Below are 5872 nucleotides of genomic sequence, written 5' to 3' on the forward strand. Positions count from 1 at the left end.
ACAATTTGTTTTGAATATAGTCGGTGACGAAGACAGTAACAGTACTTCAGTGGGGAGTTTGTTGAAAAGAGAGCTACCGGTGTACGAAAAGGAACGTTTCTTATATTCGTATGACTACTATATTCGTATACATAAGTATATTTATAATATATCAAATATCTACACGATGTAATGCGTATGTATATTGTGTGTACGAGTGTATAATAATTGATTTTTCTGTACACGTACACAAGACTAATGCTGATATTGCAAGCTTACACAAAGTAATGCATATCGATCATATTTGTACATCACGAAAGTGTAACATAGAACCAGGCAATTTGATAAAAGTCAAAGCCCCCTCACTCCGGTGTAAAACAAAAACATGTCAGGCGTTCATAGTATACTGGCGATAATGTTCCTTGTGACGTCTCAACAGATCCCGTGTGGTCTAGTGGTTAGGATTCGTGGTTTTCACCCACGCGGCCCGGGTTCGATTCCCGGCACGGGAGGTGCTATTTTATCATTTTTTTTTTCCAGATGACACATTGTTGATTTACATCTCTCTTGTTTTATTCGTTATACATGAAATATTGTCTCATAGTCAAGTTATTGTGCTTGAAACAGTGCACGTCATTATCATTGTTATCATTATTATCATCGCAGCATTGTCAAAATGTTTATTGTCATCATCATCACCATTATTGCCACTATCATCATATTTTGATATTTCTCATGTAAATTTTACTATTACAAACACAGTCGGCATACTTGTCATTAGGAGGGGTGGCAAGGCTAAATAAAGTGCATGGATGTGCGCTTCCTATCTGAGCTATGCAATGATTTTCAAAGCAATGTGATTTCAATTTCAATTTCAATTCATTTTCGTATATTTCTCAATGAAAATGCATGAAATATAACAAAATACGATGAAGCATAACATTCAGGTTGGATACACAACAAAGTTTTACTAACATAGAACATGGCGGTCGATGTATAAGAGTAATGGTATCATAATCATGCTAATAATAATCCGTATCATTACTATATTAAACGGAACTGTATAGAATGACCTTTCATTATGGGCGAAGGGCTATCATTAGACAGAGCAAAACAAAACCTTTCTAATGATACCTCACTTGCAGCATAGCAAGGGATATTCTTGAAGTTATGGTGAATAATTATCATATTTAACTCTTTTTGAGATCAAACTCTTCATAATTATTATTGTAATGTCTCAATGTTTCATGCAACTTTAATTTGAATTTAATTTCATCCGCTTATTGTGATGCGTATAGTATTGTTAATTTCACGTATATTTTTCTTTGTTACTACATTGTATTGATATTGTGTTATTTTGTGTATGAAAATGTTTTGCATTGTTGGAAATGAAATAAATGAAATGAAAATGAAATGAAATGAAATGAATGACCATTTCGATGAAAGAAATACATTAGCGACATGTCAAAACATCTCATGTAACTACGACGAAACGGATACAGCGCGTAATTGTGTACAGACACAGTCCACAAAATAAGTCTGCTATACATGCAAAAGTATAATGAAAACACAGAAAACACTCGATAAAAAACAAACGCATAGATATAGACATTTCATCATAATTCATTTCATCATATATTATTGCTATACTGTATACTGCTACTACTACTAATACTGTTGCTAATATATTTTGTTATTAATATAATAGAAATAATGATACAATGATATTAGGTCCCTATTATTACTGTTGCTACAATTATTGGTATTATTATTATCGTTACAATCATCATCATCATCATTATCGCCATCATTATCATAGCAATATAATGATCAGTATGAAGAGCAGAAAAAGACTAAAAAAAAGAGAACAGAAGAAAGACAATGATGATAGGCTGATGTTGTATTCGACCTACATCATCATGCATATTATTGAGCACACTTCTCCATGATGCGCTATCTGCGTGTTAATGTACAATCAGTGTACACAGTGTGGGCATACAATATAGGAAGGCGTGACGTGTTTACTTTCATTCTCCCTGCCTCACTGAACGACCAGCACTGCAACAAGGCAAGCCACCGTGAGACAATCACGTTATCAACTTCTCGTAGCATCATGCAATCCCGTGTGGTCTAGTGGTTAGGATTCGTGGTTTTCACCCACGCGGCCCGGGTTCGATTCCCGGCACGGGAGGAAGTTTTTCGTTTTCTTACTTTCTATGCTGCTGGTTTTTCTTTTTAACACCCTGATTTGAACTTCTAATCATTCTATTTGAGTGGCTAAATGAATTTGATAGAACTAAATATGAAATCGTTTAACCAAAGTAACCGTATGCCATATCCTATATAGAGATAGATAGATAGATGGGTTAGATAGATAGATTCCATAGATAGATAGTGATAGATAGATAGATAGATAGATAGATAGATAGATAGATAGATATAGAGATAGATAGATAGATATAGAGATAGATAGATAGATAGATATAGATAGATAGATAGATAGATAGATAGATAGATAGATAGATAGATAGGTATATCATAGGTAGATAGAGAACTATAATGCCGAAGAGCTGCTTTCCCGCTGGCTGGTAACGTATAAAAGTATATACATTGTAACTGCTTACAATGGCGGCCCTCTGCATAATCGCTTCTTAACTATTTTTTGTTATTGTAATCCCTGCTACATAAACATGCATACTGCATATTATATCATTAATTTCCTTTTACATCGTTGTTTATGCAAGTCAAACGACTCTGTTTTAAATTTACTTTGTATATTTCCCACATGTTCATGATTATGTAATTTATGTATATTGATTTGCTGATTGATTTATTGAGTTGCAGAAAATAAAGTATCTATTAAACAAACTGTATGCCACGCAGTGACAGTTAAACGTTAGTCAGTAATGGTATGAGAAAGTATTATTCATCATAGTATTCAGCATTTTCATGGAACCTCGTTACCTCCACGTGGGGGGGGGGGGGGTACAATATCTGACTCAAGAACAATTAAGTGGCTCATAAAACCTTGCAGCCAAGAAGAGAAACGAACATTTTCTCCCTCGGGGTTGTATTTCTTGTCGGGTTGAACTTCTACTACCCCTCCGTTTTAGGTGAAACAATTTGTTTTCAATATAATGTATAGCTTCTTCGTTATGTAAAGAAATTTCCACTGCTGAGGATGCAGGAGACTTCGCTATATGGGTCAATTTACTTAGAGTATAATAATAGCTGTATTATCATTGTAAAGCACCACTTCAGTCGGACAGGTTAGAGGACAATGAGTATAGAGTTTTGCCCATTTTCTCTTTTTTTTCTTAGCTTTTAAGGCTGTCGTATATTCAAGCTATATGCTTATTTGACGACAGTGTATGCTGCATTCACACTCCCAATAAATGCGCCATAATAATTCAGTCAGATCATTTGATTCACTATTATGCCGAGTTGTTCCAAATTGACGTGTTCTCAATCTGTACACGTATATCTCAGTCATGTTCGGATGTACACACACACTGTATGTTTTGTCTTGAATATAAAAAGAAATGACTGTATTTCATTTGCGTTATATATTCAATGCAGAAAATTCCCAATATATTCATTTGAATTGACAAATTGAAAAAAGAAAGAAAGAAAGAGTGGTCCGGGCATGACAGCAAGTTTATCCAAACTTGTGACTATACGTGCGTATTCTAGTCTCTCAGCATGTGCAGACTCTGCAGGGAGGTGACTCCATGATTTCTAGCCTCTCCTCAGCTAGAATCTCCAGATTTCTACACTAGAAAGGGGTCAATATTTATACCATCCAGCCTCCAGGGGTTTACATTTCCCTGTTTACATTTTTTTTTTTTTTTGGCCACGTCCCTGGGCCTGGCTTGGGCGGCACGCGACCAAGTCCCAAGAGAGCACAGATAACTGGCCACAAGGCTGGACCCAAGTACTTCGTCCTTGACCCAACTGGCTAAGGACAAGCTGAGGACACAGGCCTACTGGAAGGACAGGTCAGGTCGAGTAAGGACAGTGGTCTCCGATGAAAAGATAACAGTAGGGAACCACTTTTAGATAGAGTTAATTGGAATAACGGATGGGGGAAGGGAAAGCGAGACCGTTACACATTCCTAAGCGTTACATAACCATGATAACAGACCCCTCGATGTCCGATATTCCAGGGAGGTGAACCTCCCTGGATATACCCTATCAACTCACAAGACGTTGTAGCAGCTATTTGTGAACACCATCAAAATCCGTACTACTTTCCTCCATCAGCAAATGGTTTGAACACAACTCGCGCAGAGTGAACAGTTCATGTACTGTACAACGCTGCCATATCAAAATTATGATTAGGGCAATGCCAGTGTCTCTATAGGGTATTAATGTGTACATAGCAGTATCATAGCTTGTCTAAACAGTCCTTCCTGCTAGAATGCAGTTAACGCATGTCATGTACTGTGGGTGTATGTGTGTGTTTGTGTGTATGTGTGCAGGCCTACTGTTTATATGTGACGTGTGTGTAATCGCTATGTATTCCTAAGAAACCCCATGGCACCCTCACTCATAATCTACATTTTATTACACTGAAGTTTATCGCAATTATAATCTGTTGATAATAAACATCTACTTAAAATAATATTTATCTTTATGGAAAATAGATAAGATACTTTAAATTACTTCTATCATTTTGAAGAACACAATATATAGACAAGAATGTGCATGCATATTGTGGAAGAGTGCAAGATTCATGCGTGTGACAGATGAAAAGGACACCGCAGGGCGATTGAAATTGTCATATAGCGTGATAGGCCTATATAATGGTTATAGAAATTTCTTCAGAGTAAGAACAACAAACTGTTACAAAAGAGAAAAATATGAGTAAGCTTAATACTCTGGTGAAGCGGCGAAATCAGCAAAAAAAATACATGAATAATAGGACCTATAGTTCTATTAAATTCAAATTCAAATTTATTTTCATATCTATCAAATAAACAGAGAAAAGCAGAACATATTTGTAATAATTGCTAAAACGTAAACCAACAAAATACATGTGATAATGAGTAACAAAATGAAGAAAACATAATTGTATTTTTTCAAATATCGCCAATCATTGGCTCGTAATTATTGTACACATTAGAGCATTTTTTTTTCCAAAACACATTGACGATGCCGCGGGTAGGCCTATATCTCTATTATAAACTATCGCAGCATGTATAGGAAAGTATTGATATTCGTGTAAATTACTAGTAGAATGATTTTGCCAAACCGACCCCAGCTTCAAAGTTGTTCCTCGCGTGCAAATTACTGATCTCTATTTCCATAATAGAGATCAGTGTTGCAAACGCATATTAGGGAGCTTTAGATTTTGACGCGCGGACGTTTGAGCCGACGCTTGCGCTGGACGTTCTCCTCTCCCTGCGTCGTGTGGAAAAGTAGCTTTAGATTACGCTGGGACGCAACGTATAAAAAATAAAATCGCGCCCCCATATGATCAGTGCATGAAGAAGCTCTCTACGTCGCAAACTGTGCGGACGTGAAAATAGCCCAGTACGCGTAGTAAACAACTCAGGCGACGCAAGCTAAAAATAGATTGACTTTACGCGCGCTACTGCGCAAGCTCAGAACATGTTTTTTTCCTTTGAACGTCCGCGCGTCTAAAATCTAAAGCTCCCTAATATAGTGGGCGCGTCACCGTTCAAACCATGGAGCTACTAACAAACCATAGAGCTACTAACACTGTTAGTAGCTCCAGGGAGGTGGAAGAGAATCCACCTCCCTGGATGGTGGAACAAGTTCTCATGTGTACAATCCAGTGGAACAATCTCCATGGTTGTACGGGAGACCGGAGGTCAAAATCTTGCTGCTTCCTTTATAAATAAATGTAGCCGCCGCACAGGCAGAGAAA

At 37.0% G+C, this 5872-nt stretch overlaps 2 non-coding genes across 2 annotated transcripts; both read left to right on the plus strand.

The window, feature by feature from the left end:
- Window positions 1-419: 419 nt before the first annotated feature.
- Window positions 420-491, plus strand: Trnae-uuc (transfer RNA glutamic acid (anticodon UUC)). The gene has a single exon. It is a non-coding gene; the product is annotated as a tRNA-Glu (tRNA).
- A 1607-nt stretch (window positions 492-2098) lies between these two features.
- On the plus strand, window positions 2099-2170 carry Trnae-uuc (transfer RNA glutamic acid (anticodon UUC)). The gene has a single exon. It is a non-coding gene; the product is annotated as a tRNA-Glu (tRNA).
- The last annotated feature ends 3702 nt before the right edge of the window (window positions 2171-5872 follow it).

Source organism: Diadema antillarum, unplaced genomic scaffold, assembly GCF_040938485.1.
Source record: "Diadema antillarum isolate AM-2024a unplaced genomic scaffold, OU_Dant_1.0 seq00000660_RagTag, whole genome shotgun sequence".
Taxonomy (NCBI): domain Eukaryota; kingdom Metazoa; phylum Echinodermata; class Echinoidea; order Diadematoida; family Diadematidae; genus Diadema; species Diadema antillarum.